Consider the following 17,914-nt stretch of genomic DNA (forward strand, 5'->3'; position numbering starts at 1 on the left):
GATCCACGGACATGAAAAAAAAGTCGTTTTGGTGTCCGCCTGGCCGTGCAGAGCCAAACGGATCCGTCCTGAATTACAATGCAAGTCAATGGGGACGGATCCGTTTGATGTTGACACAATATGGTGCCATTTCAAACGGATCCGTCCCCATTGACTTTCAATGTAAAGTCTGGAGTTCTTTTATACCATCGGATTGGAGTTTTCTCCAATCCGATGGTATATTTTAACTTGAAGCGTCCCCATCACCATGGGAACGCCTCTATGTTAGAATATACTGTCGGATATGAGCTACTTCGTGAACCTCAAATCCGACAGTATATTCTAACACAGAGGCGTTCCCATGGTGATGGGGACGCTTCAGGTTAGAATACACTACAAACTTTGTACAAGACTGCCCCCTGCTGCCTGGCAGCACCCGATCTCTTACTGGGGGATATGATAGCACAATTAACCCCTTTAAGTGCGGCACCTAAAGGGGTTAATTGTACTATCATATTCCCCTGTAAGAGATAAGGGCTGCCAGGCAGCAGGGGGCAGCCCCCCCCCTCCCCAGTTTGAATATCGTTGGTGGCACAGTGTGCCCCCCCCCCTCCCTCCCTCTATTGTATTAAATCGTTGGTGGCACAGTGTGCCAACCACCATCGCCCCCCCCCTCCCTCCCTCTATAGCAGTAACATTGGTGGCAGTGCGCGGTCTCAACAGTAGAAGATTCATACTTACCTGCTTCTTGCTGCTGCGACGTCTGTGTCCGGCCGGGAGCTCCTCCTACTGGTAAGTGAAAGGTCTGTGCGGCGCATTGCTAAAGAACTGTCACTTACCAGTAGGAGGAGCTCCCGGCCGGACACAGACCTCGCAGCAGCAAGAAGCAGGTAAGTATGAATCTTCTACTGTTGAGACCGCACACTGCCACCAATGTTACTGCTATAGAGGGGGGGGGGGGCGATGGTGGTTGGCACACTGTGCCACCAACGATTTAATACAATAGAGGGAGGGAGGGGGGCCGATGGTGGTTGGCACACTATGCCACCAACGATATTCAAACTGGGGAGGGGGGGGGGAGTCTGCCCCCTGCTGCCTGGCAGCCCTGATCTCTTACAGGGGGATATGATGCCGCACCTGAAGGGGTTAATTGTGCTATCATATCCCCCTGTAAGAGATCGGGTGCTGCCAGGCAGCAGGGGGCAGTCTTGTACCAAGTTTGCAGTGTATTCTAACTAGAAGCGTCCCCATCACCATGGGAACGCTTCTGTGTTAGAATATACTGTCGGAAATGAGTTTTCACGGAGTGAAAACTTAGATCAGAAAAAGCTTTTATGCAGACGGATCTTCGGATCCGTCTGTATGAAAGCAACCTACGGCCACGGATCACAGACACGGATGCCAATCTTGTGTGCATCCGTGTTCTTTCACGGACCCATTGACTTGAATGGGTCCGTGAACCGTTATCCGTCAAAAAAATAGGACAGGTCATATTTTTTTGACGGACAGGATACACGGATCACGGCCTCGGCTGCAAAACGGTGCATTTTCCGATTTTTCCACGGACCCATTGAAAGTCAATGGGTTCGCGAAAAAAAACGGAAAACGGCACAACGGCCACGGATGCACACAACGGTCGTGTGCATGAGGCCTTAGTGTTGGGCGCGAATATTCTAATCACAAATTTTAATCACTAATATCGCCACTTCGAGAATTCGCAAAGATGTAGAATATAGTGCTATATATTCGTATTCGCAAACATTCTAGATTTGTTTTTTCAACAGTAACCTCCCATCTTGCTTGTGGGCCAATGAGAAGGCTGCAATGTCTTTGAGCTTAGTAACATCCCTAGCAACCAATAGGAAAGTTGCCTACCCCCTACTATATAAGAACCTCCCCAGCAGCCATTTTCTGTAGTTTTATGGAGTTCTGAGAGAGGGACAGCAGTGTTATTGCTGTGCTCTGTGCTTTCCTGTGTCATTACATTAGATAGTTAGTTAGCTCATAGATATAATACAGATAGTTAGTGGGAGATAGTCAGTGTAGGTTAGATAGTGACATAGTGTAGCTGATGGGTTACAATGCAGAGTGTTGGGTAGCGTGATACTGTCCATACATACGTACATACAAAGTGCTGTGATGTCACAAGTTCACAACAATACACAGTGCACCAATCAGTAATATGTAGTCAGACCCACTAAAATGTGAAGTTGCACGTATTGCGCAAAAATATGCACATCATTAATTGACGATTTATGCAATCGCAAATATATTGGAGCACTCTATCTGCATATAAAGCTATTGTGATGCTTTTCCGTGCCAACCATTTTCTCCAGTCTCAGGAAACTTCTAACAGCTTTAAAAATGTAGCAACAGTGACCCACACAAGTATTGCGGGCACAACACGCGCATATGATAAATATTCGCTTTCACTGATGAATAGATCGTTTGTATATGTGTATATTAAAACAAACTTCATTAATTCACATTAAAATAGAAAGAGAGTGAATCACTATTGCACATTAATCACAATAAGGACAAACCCTTGCTAAGCTATACACACAGCTGGGTTGGCAACGGGTGTGAGCCAGAGAGTCCTCCTTCAGGAACACCCCCTATGCCTTGCTGCGGGGTGTGAGGAGGAAATATCTCTGACTCATCAATGAACCCTGTGGTCCTGTTGTGACCAACTGCCAATTGCCAACATGTAGCTTGCAGGGTAAGGAGTCCCTATCAACTGTTGGGCATTCACCAGCGCTGTAGTCGTGATGTAATGCACCTACAGATAAAGACCGGGCACTGGGGGGACAGAAGCTGTAAGTGGGGAGAGGAGGGGGAAGAGATCCTATATGCAGTGTTCTATCTGAGTACTATTGACTTGAACTCACACTGTCTAAACTTGGATAACACCCCTAGGTACTTGTAATGACCGGCAACACGCACAGGGAGGAAAAAGGGAACGTCCTGCCCAAGGGAGAGGGAAAGGTGGTGACCCCTAACTCTCCTTGCGGCTGGCACCTGACTGCCCTGACGTCCCTAGACGGGTTCCTCACCCGTGCGGCGATCACGTGCCTAAACCCTGGCTTTCCCTGAAATGAGCCCTAGATAGTGAATGGGCCAGTGGGATCGCTAGTCCTCACCACTGCACTAAGAGGGAAACACCAGGGAGGGGACAGACAAACACAGACAAACACAAACACCCAGGTGGACGACAACAACTGTCCACAAAGGTCCAACAGGGATCCAGAGGGTAGCGTTCTAAAGCAACAGTCAGAGAACGCAGCAACACAGCTCCAGTGGGTCAGAATAGATGTCCAGGCAGGAAGCTCTATATCTGGCAACCAGAGAAGTGTGAGAGGGGAATATAAGGAGGATTGGGAGTGCTGGACAAGGAACAGCTGAGAGAAGGAGCTACGGATCCCTGAGTGAGCCAAAAGGGTTTTCAAAGCAAACCCAGAAAGCTACATTAAGGAAACATCCCTATCTTACATAGAGCGTGCAGCCAACCGCTGCGACCTCCAGACCCCGGGTACAACGGAGTCATGCGTGGCTCTTGACACCCTCGTGACAGTACTCCCTCACAGATACTATGTGCCTGGGATGGCCAGCGCCCTAAACCTAGCAGCTTAATTCAGTATATGCCTAGACATCGCCCAGTAACGCTCGATGCGTTTCTTCGAATCATCAAGAGCTCAGGGCATAGGCAGACAATACAGAAACAAACAGCGCTGCCGCTCTCACATGTGGAGGCGGCAGCGTTGGTGCTAGGATGGCCATGACGCGGGCGCCAGAAATTGCTGATTAAATTACCTAGGCCACTCCCACAGGGGGCGGAAGCAATCCCCAAGGCAGCCAATAGCGGGGCTATTAGGTTACCTAAGTAAACAACTGCCCCCCTCACTGCCGCCCACTCCAGGGATGATCCGTTATTAGTGTCAATACACTAGGATTTAAAAAATAATAATTTGGCGGTTAATGAAGCCATAAGCAGGTACATATATATATATATATATATATATATATATATACTAAGAGAAGACTACTAGTCTTACAGATAACAAGCAGAATTGAGATACATGAGCCCAAATCAATGAGCCCAAACATATGCAGGTTCCATATTGTAGAATTAAATGAAAACAATAGGGATAACAAAGCACCAAAGTTATATGCAGAAAACCCATGATAAGACTGATTGATGTTAGACAGACTAATTTATATTGTACAGGGGGTGATGGACTATCGGAAATTGCATAGGATCCATGCTGATGAATACAGTGACCCCATATTGCAAATCCAACGCATTAAATCAGATAGAACTCTACTAGATAAAGCAGGCAAAAGAGATATATTCATTTAGACCTTCAGGGCGCACAGTCCATAACCTGAAGGTCCATTGCACCTACTTTTGCAATACTTTTTTATCAAATTCACCCCCTCTCACAGATCTTCTCACTGTCTCAATCCCCTGAAAATGGATTGGATCTACTTAATTGCTATGGACAACAGCAACATGCCGTGCAATTGGGGTATCTGCACCATTTCGTTTAAGTGCTCACCGATCTGTCTCCGAAATTCTCGGATCGTTTTCCCCACATATTGCATCCCGCATTTACATTTTGCCAAGTGCACAATGCCACTGGTTTTGCAATTAATAAAAGATCTGATCGTATATCGTATTTGCATGACCGTGCTCATAAAAATACTTCCTGTTTTGATGACACTACATGCAACACATCTGCTGCCCCAAAATGTGCCCACAGATCTAGTACCCAACCAGGTGGATGCAACAGGGGATTTATATAATTCATGCACCAACCTATCCCATAGGTTTCTCCCCCGGCGATATGTGATGCTTGGTTCATCACCCACTAGGTGGCCCGCATCTGGGTCCGATTGTAAAAAGGGTAGCCCGAACAGTCTCATGAGCATCATCAAAGGTTGCAATAATGCGTAGTTTGTCATCATCTGGTTGTTTCAACCTTGAAACCAATAAAGTATCACGGTCAGCTGCCAGTGAGTGCTGATGTGCCTTCTCCAAAACATGCTGTGGGTACCTTCTCCTCCGAAACCTCTGTTGTAAGTCCTTTGCTGCCACCAAATAGTCCGATACCTTGGAGCAATTGCGCCGTAACCGCAAATATTGCCCCTTTGGGATGCCTTTCTTAAGGGACCCCGGATGGTAACTGTCCCATTGCAGCAGACTATTTGTGGCAGTCTTCTTTCGGAAGAGACGGGTCCCTAGGCATCCCTCCTGGTCCTTAAACACTGTCAAGTCAAGAAAGTGAATCTTATCCATATGGATCTTTGAGGTGAAAAAAAGTCCCATCTCATTTATATTTAAAACCTGCACGAAGTCATCAAAGTCAGATTTTTCCCCTGACCATAAGATGAACACGTCATCAATAAAACGTAACCATAAATTGACGTGTTGTGTCCATCTGACATTATCATCCGTAAAAACAACTTCTCGCTCCCACCAGCCCAGGTAGAGGTTTGCGAACGTGGGGGCACAAGGGCTCCCCATCGCAACCCCCCTGAGCTGGTGGTAGATCCGACGATTGAAAAGGAACACATTGTTCTCAAGGATGAATTGAAGCAATTGCAGTATGAACTCATTATATGGCCATAGATGGGTTCCCTGCTGTTTAAGGAGGTCTCCTGCGCCCTGAAGGTCTAAATGAATATATCTCTTTTGCCTGCTTTATCTAATAGAGTTCTATCTGTTTTTTGCGTTGGATTTGCATTTTAATTTGGTACTACAATATGGAACCTGCATATGTTTGGGCTCATTGATTTGGGCTCATGTATCTTAATTCTGCTTGTTATCTGTAAGACTAGTAGTCTGCTCTTAGTATATATATATATATATATATATATATATATATGTACCTGCTTGTGGCTTAAATAACCGCCTAATTATTCCTATTTAAATCCTAGTGTGTTGACACTGATAACGGATCGTCCCTGGAGTGAGCGGCAGTCAGGGGGCGGTGGTTTACTTAGGTAACCGCATTTCTAGTCTTGGGGATTGCTTCCGCCCTCTGTGGGAGTGGCCTAGGTAACTTAATCAGCTGTTTCTGGCGCCCGCGTCACGGCCATCCTAGCGCCGACGCTGCCGCCTCTACATGTGAGAGGGGCAGTGCTGTTTGTTTGTGTATTGTCTGCCTATGCCCTGAGCTCCTGATGATTCAAAGAAACGAGTCGAGCGTTACTGGGAGATGTCTAGGCATATACTGAATTAAGCTGCTATGTGCCATTCCGGGCACATAGTATCTGTGAGGGAGACAGTGCCAGGGGTAGCAAATAGGAGTACCTAGGGGTGTTATCCAAGTTTAGACAGTGTGAGTAGTGATGAGCGAACTTCTGTTTTAAGTTCGGCGTCTAAAGTTCGGCTTCCGGTTAGCGGAGAATCCCGATATGGATTCCTAATACCGTTGTGGTCCGTGGTAGCGGAATCAATAATGGCCGATTATTGATTCCGCTACCACGGACCACAATGGTATTAGGAATCCATATCGGGATTCTCCGCTAACCGGAAGCCGAACTTTAGACGCCGAACTTAAAACAGAAGTTCGCTCATCACTAAGTGTGAGTTCAAGTCAATAGTACTCAGATAGAACACTGCATATAGGATCTCTTCCCCCTCCTCTCCCCACTCACAGCTTCTGTCTCCCCAGTGCCCGGTCTTTATCTGTAGGTGCATTACATCACGACTACAGCGCTGGTGAATGCCCAACAGTTGATAGGGACTCCTTACCCTGCAAGCTACATGTTGGCAATTGGCAGTTGGTCACAACAGGACCACAGGGTTCATTGATGAGTCAGAGATATTTCCTCCTCACACCCCGCAGCAAGGCATAGGGGGTGTTCCTGAAGGAGGACTCTCTGGCTCACACCCGTTGCCAACCCAGCTGTGTGTATAGCTTAGCAAGGGTTTGTCCTTATTGTGATTAATGTGCAATAGTGATTCACTCTCTTTCTATTTTAATGTGAATTAATAAAGTTTATGTTTTAATATACACATATACAAACGATTTATTCATCAGTGAAAGTGTTTAAGAGGTGAACATAAACCTACTATAACTCAATCAATGATGAATATTCGCCCAAATATCGCAAACTTGAATATTGCCCCTACCGCTTATCACTAATTAGGGTATGTTCACACAATTGAAATACATAGGGGAACAATCCAATGTGAATATGTAGCGGAATCTGAGACAAAAATCCAAGGTTGACTCAGGTTTCTGCTGCAGATTTGCAGTTTGTAATGCCATTGATTCACTTGCAGATTAGACCATTCAATGTGGCTATCAAACCTTGATTTCCTTGCGGATTTTGCATTAAAAACTAACATCCTTTTTTTATTTATTTATGTAACAGCGGTTTTAAATTTGAAGAAGATAACATCCCTGCCATTTAAAATTAAAGGGAAGCCTAATACACACAGATTTCCTTACAGAATACACATTGAAATCCACGTGAAAAATCCGCTGAACGAGCTTGCCCTTTCATGGCAGTGTGAACACCTGCTCTTCTACTCAACACAAATTTGTATGATGAATATAGTTTTTCTCTAACCACAATAAGGGTTAATGTAGGACACTGTTCAATAATTTAGAAGATCGTTGAATATGTTCAACACATGCTTACTTTCCAAGCAATAAATACACTATTAAGAGCTCTACTAAATGAAAAGTTAATAACCATCAAAAAAGCACATAACCTATCATCATAGGGGTCACATTAACGTTTTTGTTATACAACTCCCCCTCCCCTTCATATAGTCATAGGCCTTGATCATTAAAGTTTTGGCTGAATGCAACCATTAGGGGTAACTTGCTGCAAATGGGTTTATACTGCCAGTACAGAACTCAATAGGAGCTTTATAATGCCTAGGCAGAGATCATCCCCTAGTGGTAGCTGCCGGCAGACTCTGTGACAAGGGAAGCAGTTCAGTGCTGGGCTCGTTCTCAGCACCTTCATAGCAGCTACAGTAATTACTGTAAAGGAACAAACCAATATATATATGTTGGCTCACTGTATTTGTAAAGTATGAAAGGAAAGATGAAACATATGGTTAAGATTATTAGTGATAGGTATATAATGAGGACTATTGGCTATTTCATTTATATTCTGCTTCATCCTGTTTTTCCCCCAATGTAGCAATAAGGAACCAATCGATTATCTATAATCTACAGTGAGCAGTGAGGGCTTTTCAGTACAGAGTGAAGTCAGTGTAAGTTTACAAGTGGTAAAAACAATTCTTTGCAATTATCTGGAAGATGAGACTATGTTCATAATGTATGCAATGTATACTTTCAGTGTATGCACCAGGAGATCCTCCCAACATACCGTACACACTGAGTTTATCCATATCTGGGTTTTATGCCCTGAATTCCTGCTTATAACTGCCTTGTAAAGAGTACTTAACATGCTTTGCAATGCACAGGCATCCTACAAATACATATTTCGTGCAGTCTATTAACGATGTGTGTAACTGCATGGAATACATTTGCATGCATCACTGCTTTACATTCTGTGCATACAGATTTGTCTATCCTTACCTTTCCACTTGACTCGATATAAACTGAGATATAGCCTGAAAATACCAGCTGATTTCATCATATTGTGTTATGAGATGTCTATTTTACACAGTATTTCTATATGTGACTACCAATGGTTGTAATTTAAATTGCAGCCTGTCAAAGGTTTTACTATGTTGTTATGTTTTACATGTTCGTTAATGTAGAGAATTTGCTTTGTGATAAATTTGAATCCTTACCCAATTCAGGGTAAGGGTAGACATCTATACAACAGAAACTTTTCCCATCTTATACGCTGAACATGATGACATGATGTATACATTTTTCAGAAATAACATTTTAGCTTGATGCATACTTCTACCTCTGTGGGCAATATATATCAGCAGCGGCTGAACAAATCATGGAAGTTTGCTAAAATATATCAGTCTGGGGTCCAGTCTGTTAAGCTCAGGCTACAGTGTGTTCATATCACCATTATTGATTTGTATTGTTCTGCTCCGTCCTAGTAGCAGAACAAAGAAAACGCTAGAAGTGGCAGATCCAGCACATAACCTGGCACTATACCAGACAAAATAGTATCCAAGGCAGGTGTTAATAAACCCTCACAGAGCACTGCTTAGGTTAGATACAATTCTACCACTTCTTTAAAGCAGGTATAGATATGTGCATGTTTGCAGTGTTCGCATTGATAGTAAAAAACAAAACTATGCTAGAAAGTTGTACAATTTCACATCTAGATGGTGATTAAATAACCGTTGTCATTTCGACTAACTTTGTATCAATCAATAATACAAGCGACTATAAGAAATTTTGTAATCAAGCTTATGAGATGTAAATGCATTTTTCTCATTCTAGCAGCTCAGACTTCTATGGGCTGCATGTGGGTCTCTGTCTCCTTGTCAGTGCATGCTCGCATCTCCTTACCCCTCTCCTCTCCATAGACCTATGGATGTATTGACCCTTCAGAAAGCTGATAGACCAATGTGGTCTCTCAATATGAATTTTGCATAGAATGTTAGTTTAGAAGGGGGGGTAAAAGAAACATTATTGTCTGATGAGATATATTACAACATTTTTTGTATTCATCTGTGCAAAGTATGTTGAAGTGACCATTTCAAGGGTTTTTCCCACCTCAACATTTGTTTCATATCGCTAGGATATGCCACAAATGTCAGATAGTGAGCACTGACTCAGCAATTTTTCGGCAGACCCACGGCGGAGAACAGAGAGGTAGCTGTGGTTGCGCGGCTTGCTCTCTATTTACAGCTATGGGACTTCTGAGAATAGTCAACCCACTTGCTTGGCTGTTTTCAGCAGTCCGCATGTGCAGTGTGCCCTGCTTTACTTCGGGGCACCAATCTGACATTTGTGGCATATTCTAGTGATACCAAACCGATGTTGATGTAAAAAATTACCTTTAAGCTTTATTTATATAAGAAACCCATGAAAACTCTTAAAAATTGAAAAGTCACAATGCAAATAAGTCTCTATGACTTCCCAGCATGTTTAGAATTAGTTATTATTTTAATTATATTCTGTGTCTTTGCCATCTGGTTCAGGACAACATAGTCTTACCTGTTTGGAAAGGATAAACACTGATTGCACTGCATTGTTTATTTTTTTGGATTCAGCTGTTTATACACAATACATGGCATTCTTTTTTGCATTCATTTTATATAGCTATATCTATAACTAAAAAGTAATATAGAAAACAAAAGTGAATGAAAACACAGTTCACTTTTAAAGTCTAATAATCTTACAATCTAAATTCTGATGGATGATGTAAAGATGAATGGATGGTTGGCTTCCAAGCAATAGGTACATGATGAACTGTAGATGTTGTATGACATTGTAGATTTTTAATTCTCAACGTCAGACAGATAAGGTGAAAGAAAGATGAACGGTAGTGCAGGGAACTATCCTATCCATTCCATCTTCTGACAACATTGAATAATTGTCAAACACATTGTGATATACAAGGCAAAGTTTCACTGGTGTAACATCTCTACCAACAAACAAGACAATATGAACAATTTGAAGCTTTCCTCTAGGAGAAAAATCTAATAGGAAGAATTTATCTTTACAGTTAGAATAGCTGGTAGATGTGGACACTTGTTTGCTTGCTTCAGACATCTTGACCTGCAGATAAAATGCTATTAGCATAATGAATTGAACTTATTTATGGCATAAACACATTTAAAGCCTTAAATCTATATGAAGATGAGTATGGGCAAGCTGTCAGCTTTAAAATGGATAGATTTCCTAGAGGACTAGGCAAGCCGAAATTCTTAACTCTACGCTTTTCTTCCAAGAAATAACACGACTGGGATGATGTGATCCAGCATGTTGCATACATTAGATGTCTGGCGCTCCATTGCATAAGATGTACTTACATACATGGTTTCATGCTATACATTATCATTAACTCACTTTCCAAAAAAGAAAAGAAAAAACTATGCCTCTTTCACATTGTCGTTTAGCAGTCCTTGCAGAGAACAATCTGTCAGAGATCTCTGGATCCATGGGTTGGGCACTTTGGGAGGTTTGTATTAGTCTTGGATAACCCCTTTAACCCCTTAGGGACCCATGACGTACCGATACAGCATGGGTCCCGAATCCTTAAGGACCCATGACGTACCGGTATGTCATGACTTTAATTCGCAATTCCAGCGCCGCGGGGGTTAATCGGAACGGGATGCCGGCTGAAATCATTCAGCCGGCATCCCGTAACAACGCAGGGGGGGGTCATTTGACCCCCCCGTATTGACGATCGCAGAAAACCGCAGGTCAATTCAGACCTGCGGTTTTCTGCGTTTCCGGTCCATTCGGGTGTCCTGTGACCCGATGAACCGGAAAAAGACTGCAATCGGTGGCGTGATTACACACCACCAATCGCAGTGCGAAGATTTGGAGAGGCGGTGCTGGCCCTGGTGCTGAACACCGCAGTCTAGGGTGCTGATTGGTGCAGGGGAGAGAGGCGTGAGATTCAAACTTCCTGCGCTCCTCTCTCCCCTCCTCTTCCTGTCCAGCACCCTGACCGTGCAGCACCATTCAGTACCAGCTCCTGCGTCCCCCTAATCGCCATCCATCACCCTCCTGCACCCATTGCCACCCAGGTAGGTTAGGGTCAGTGAGGGAGAGGCACCATTAGGAAGGGAAAGAAGGGAAAAGTTAGGAAAAAAAATAATAATAACTTTTACACAAAACTTTCTTTGATCCATCTATCAGACTTGCCACAGTTTTTTCAGTAACCCACTGGTGAATCTGATGGTGGAGCAGACGAATCTGTACGCCCAACAGTTCGTCGCTCAAAACCCAGGTTTATTTTTGGCTAGACCCGGTGGCTGGACGCCGGTCAGTGCAGCCGAGATGAGGACATTTTGGGGCCTCGTGCTGCATATGGGTCTAGTCCAAAAACCCATTATCAGGCAATACTAGAGTGGGGACGTCCTATATCAGACCCCCTGTACAGTATGGCCATGACACGTACCCGGTTTGAGGCCATCCGGAAATGTCTGCATTATTCCGATAATGCAGCATGCCCCCCCCCCCCCAAGGTGATCCTGCCTATGACCGGCTGTATAAGATACGGCCGGTCATCGATCACTTTGGGGCCAAATTTGAGCAGGCCTACGTACCTGGAAGGGAGGTCGCAGTTGATGAGTCTCTAGTTGCTTTCAAGGGGAGATTCAGTTTCCGCCAATATATTCCCACAAAGCGGGCGAGGTTTTGCGTGAAGCTGTACAAAATTTGTGAGATTACACATTTCGTGTGTACGAGGGGCGAGATTCCTGTATTCAACCCCCAGAATGTCCCCCCACTCTGGGTGTTAGCGGGAAACTCGTGTGGGACCTTATGTACCCACTGCTGGATAATGGTTACCACTTGTACGTGGATAACTTTTATACCAGCATTCCCTTGTTCAGGTCCCTTGCCACCAGATCCATGTTCGCTTGTGGGACCGTGCGGAAAAATCTACACGGCCTCCCTGCCTACCCCTTCCAGGTACCTATCCCCAGGGGTGAGACCCGTGCCCTTACCAGTGGAAACCTGTTGCTGGTCAGGAATAAGGACAAGAGGGATGTCCTTATGCTGTCCACAATCCACGGTAACAGCACCACCCCTGTCCCTGTGCGAGGTACCCGGCAACGGTACACAAGCCTGATTGTATCGTCGACTACAATCGGTATATGGGAGGAGTTGATCTCTCTGATCAAGTCCTCAGGCCATATAATGCCATGCGCAAAACCCGGGCATGGTACAAAAAAGTTGCGGTCTACTTGGTACAGGTTGCCATGTACAACTCTTTTGTACTATCCCGAAGCGCTGGCAGCACAGGGACATTCCTCCAGTTCTATGAGGCAGTCCTCAAAGACCTGATCTTTTCGGACCGGGAAAGAGCAGGCCGGAGTACCTCGGGAATTGGAGGCGCCCGGATCGTCCCTGGCCAACACTTTCCAGGTGTGGTCCCCCATACTGGAAAGAAGGGACGAACCCAAAAAAGATGCAGAGTGTTTCACAAGAGGGGGATATGGAAGGACACCACTACTCAATGTGACACGTGCCCCTATCATCCGGGCCTCTGCGTTATCGATTGCTTCAGGGAGTATCACACTTCCATGGAGTACTAAATTTTTATAATCCCCAACAGTCTACTAGAGAACATAAAACACTATGGCTCTCAGACTTTGGAGACACGGAAACAATTTTTTTCCCCCAAAAAATATTAGTTTTAGAGCAGGCATCCTCAAACTGTGGCCCTCCAGATGTTGTAAAACTATAACTCCCAGCATGCCCAGACAACCTACAGCCATCAGCAGGGCATGGGGGGAATTGTAGTTTTACAACATCTGGAGGGCCGCAGTTTTTCGGATGCCTGCTTAGTGTCTCCAAAGTCTGAGAGCCATACATATTGGGCATCGTCATGTGCGTAAAAGTCGTCGCTATAAAAATAACTTTTGACCAAACGCCTCGATTGAACGGTGTTAAAAATATAAAATAAAAACGGTGCCAGAAGACCCATTTTTGGGCAAAATTTCCATTTGAATCCTTTGTTCCGGTAATAAAGCAAGGGTTAACAGCCAAACAAAACACAATATTTATGGCCCTGATTCTGTAGTTTGCAGAAACACCCCTCATGTGGTCGTAAATGGCTATATAGCCGCACAGCAGGGCATAGAACGAAGGGAACTCCATATGGTTTCTGGAAGGCAGATTTTGATGGACAGTTTTTTTTTGGACACCATGTCCCATTAGAAGCCCCCCCTGATGTAGCCTAGACTAGAAACTCCAAAAAAGTGACCCCATCTAAGAAACTACACCCCTCAATGTATTCAAAAGTTACTTTACAAACTATGTTAACCCTTTAGGTGCTCCACAAATCTAAATAGCGAATGTAGAAACAATTTTAGAATTTCATTTTTTTGTTACATTGCCTCAAAAAAGAGTAATATAGAGCAACCAAAAATCATATTTACCCCTAAAATAGTCCTAAAACAACAACCAACTTATCCCGTAGTTTCCTAGATGGGGTCACTTTTCTGGAGTTTCTACTCTAGGGGTGCATCAGGGGGCTTGAAAGGGTACATGGTGTAAATAAACCAGTCCAGCAAAATCTGCCTTCCAAAAACCATATGACGTTCCCCTTCTTCTATGTCCTGCCGTTTAGCCAAATTGTAGTTTACGACCACATATGGGGTGTTTCTGCAAACTACAGAATCAGACCAACCCATTTTGAGTTTTGTTTGGCAGTTAACCCTTGTTTTACTCCTGGAAAAAAATTATTATATTGGAAAATTTTCCCAAAAATAGAAATTTCAAAATTGTTTCTCCATCTGCCATTAACTCTTGTGGAACACCTAAAGGGTTAATAAAGTTTGTAAACCCAGTTTTGAATACCTTGAGGGGTGTACTTTCTTAGATTGAGTCACTTTTTTGAAATTTATATTCTAGGGGTGCAACAGGGGGCTTCAAATGGGACATGGTATAAACAAAACCAGTCCTGCAAAATCTGCCTTCCAAAACCCATATGGTGTTCCCCTCCTTCTATGTGCTCCCGTTTGTCCAAACAGTAGTTTACGACCACATATGGGGTGTTTCTGCAAACTACAGAATCAGGGCAACCCATTTTGAGTTTTGTTTGGCAGTTAACCCTTGTTTTACTCCTGGAAAAAATTGATTATATTGGAAAATTTTCCAAAAAATAGAAATTTCAAAATTGTTTCTCCATCTGCCATTAACTCTTGTGGAACACCTAAAGGGTTAACAAAGTTTGTAAACACAGTTTTGAATACCTTGAGGGGTGTACTTTCTTAGATGGAGTCACTTTTTTGAAATTTCTATTCTAGGGGTGCAACAGGGGGCTTCAAATGGGACATGGTATAAACAAAACCAGTCCTGCAAAATCTGCCTTCCAAAACCCATATGGTGTTCCCCTCCTTCTATGTGCTCCAGTTCGGCCAAACAGTAGTTTATGACCATATATGGGGTGTTTCTGCAAACTACAGAATCAGGGCAACCCATTTTGAGTTTTGTTTGGCAGTTAATCCTTGTTTTACTCCTGGAAAAAATTGATTATATTGGAAAATTTTCAAAAAAATAGAAATTTCTAAATTGTTTCTCCATCTGCCATTAACTCTTGTGGAAGACCTAAAGGATTAATAAAGTTTGAAAAAACTGTTTAGAATACCTTGAGGGGTGTAGTTTCTAGAATGGGGTCATTGGAGGTTTCTATTATCTAAGCCTCACAATATGACTTCAAACCTGAACTGGTCCATAAAAAGTGAGTTTTTGAAGATTTCTGAAAAATTTCAAAATTTGCTTCTAAACTTCTAAGCCTTGTAACATCCCCAAAAAAATAAAATATCATTCCCAAAATGCTACAAACATGAAGTAGACATATGGGGAATCTAAAGTCATCACAATTATTGGGGGTATTACTATGTATTACAGAAGTAGAGAAACTGAAACTTTGAAATTTGCTAATTTTTCAACATTTTTTGTAAAAATTTAGTTTTTTAATGCAAAGAAATTTACTTTTTTGACCCAATTTTAGCAGTGTCATGAAGTACAATATGTGACGAAAAAACTATCCCAGAACGGCTGGGTAAGTCAAAGCGTTTTAAAGTTATGAGCACTTAAAGGGACACTGGTCAGATTTGCAAAAAATGGCCAAGTCCTTAAGGTGAAATAGGGCTGAGTCCTTAAGGGGTTAACCCCTTCCTGACATATGACGTAATAGTACATAATGGCGGCAAGTGACTCGGTGCATTTTGGCGTACTATTACATCATGGTGATCGGGCGGGCACCGGAGCTGTACGCGCCCGAACACACCAGGTGCCTGGCAGTCCCTGATAGCTGCGCTCCTGCTGTATCTGCTGGCATCGTTGTAAAAGCCGATGCCGGTGGATTAACCTCTTCTATGTCGCTGTCAGCGCTAACCGTGGCATAGAAAGTGCATGCGGCACGTGAGGGAGCCCATCGGGTCCCCGCATTGCTGTGGCGTGGACCCGATGGGTGACAAGGCAGCCCGATGCCATGCACAGGTTGCCCAATGCTTTGCACAGCATCAGGAGCTGCTTTCTACGGGGGCCGAGGAGATCCAGCCCCAGGCTGCGTCTCCTAGGGAACCCGTTAGTATATTACTGCACCAACAGGCAATGCATTACAATATAGATGTATTGTAATGCATTGCAGAGGGGATCAGACCCTTCGAAGTTTAAGTCCTAGAGTGGGACAGAAATAAAGCCCCTTTCCCCTGATTTTATAATAAAAAATAGAAAAATAAATAAAAAAAACTAACATATTATAAAATAGGAGAACAAAAGACAGCAAAGAACAGCAGACACAAAGATGGGAATACCAGTTTCAAATACAGTAAAATATAATACACATGAATACAATTAATATACCAGTGATATGTTGGGAAAAAGCAACCCATCTGGATAGGTATTCATTACCGTGACAGTATACAGTATATTCTCACATAATGCGAAAGTTTGTCTGCTAACAATACGTTGATTTAATCTTCAGTTTGCAAATGTATTATTGTCGATAATAACTAATGTTGGGCCAGCATGCTCGGCCGAACACCATTTTGGCTACGGCATTACAGTGAGTGCCAGTACTGACCCGCATGTTTATTGGCTGCTGGCATTACAGTGATTGGCTGGCCAGAACGCGTCATCGGGTGCTACATAGCACCCGATTACACGTGGTTCAGATCAAGGGACAGATAGTGTAGGGACAGTATTTTTATTTTTTTTGGCAGGGTTTAGTTAAGAAAGGGGTTAGAGACCCAAAAGTCCTTTTAAAGGGAGTCTTTCACCTAAAATGACCATTATACACCACAAACATGATGATATCCATTACATTCCCCATATTATAATCTTACCTTTCATATTGCTGTCCGTCGCCTATTCTCTCTTAAAAACACTTTTATTCCATATGCTAATCAGGTTCTGAAGGTGCCCAGGGGCGGCGTTTATGCGGCCGGTGCCCAGGCTCCACGGCGCTGTTCAAATCAAACCCCTCCCCTTTCACCCCTCTGGCCCGCCCTCGGTTCTTCATATACCATCCTCCAGTCAATGACAAATTCGGCGCCTGCGCACTCCATTACCCACTAGGGCAGAGGCAGCAGAGCGTTTAATGCGCATGCGCCGGCCCGTACATCCCGATATTTTGGCAGTTTACTTCCGCCGGCTAGATCGGGATGTACGGGCCGGCGCATGCGGATTAAACGCTCTGCTGCCTCTGCCCTAGTGAGTAATGGAGTGCGCAGGCGCCGGATTTGTCATTGACTGGAGGATGGTATATGAAGAACCGAGGGCGGGCCAGAGGGGTGAAAGGGGAGGGGTTTGATTTGAACAGCGCCGTGGAGCCTGGGCACCGGCCGCATAAACGCCGCCCCTGGTCACCTTCAGAACCTGATTAGCATATGGAATAAAAGTGTTTTTAAGAGAGAATAGGCGACGGACAGCAATATGAAAGGTAAGATTATAATATGTGGAATGTAATGGATATCATCATGTTTGTGGTGTATAATGGTCATTTTAGGTGAAAGACTCTCTTTAAGGACTATTGTTTTTACTGGCTACAATATAAATTATTAACGCAAAGTGCCATTGTTTGGCCGCTGCTGACAGTGACACAACCTCTGCTATATCTGTTGTGTTACATTTGCGCATCCTAAATATCTGTGACATTCAGTGTCATTTTTTCTTAGCCTCTGGTGACAGCGACATTAACTGTGCTACATCTCCTGTATAACGTTTGCACATCCTAAATATCTGTGAACTTCAGTGTAATTTTTTTGCTGCTGGTGACAGCGACATTACACTTGGTATGGGCCCGGCCAGGCAGCCTGGAGCTTGTCATGGTGCACAGGTTT

Source organism: Bufo gargarizans, chromosome 4, assembly GCF_014858855.1.
Source record: "Bufo gargarizans isolate SCDJY-AF-19 chromosome 4, ASM1485885v1, whole genome shotgun sequence".
NCBI classification, from domain to species: domain Eukaryota; kingdom Metazoa; phylum Chordata; class Amphibia; order Anura; family Bufonidae; genus Bufo; species Bufo gargarizans.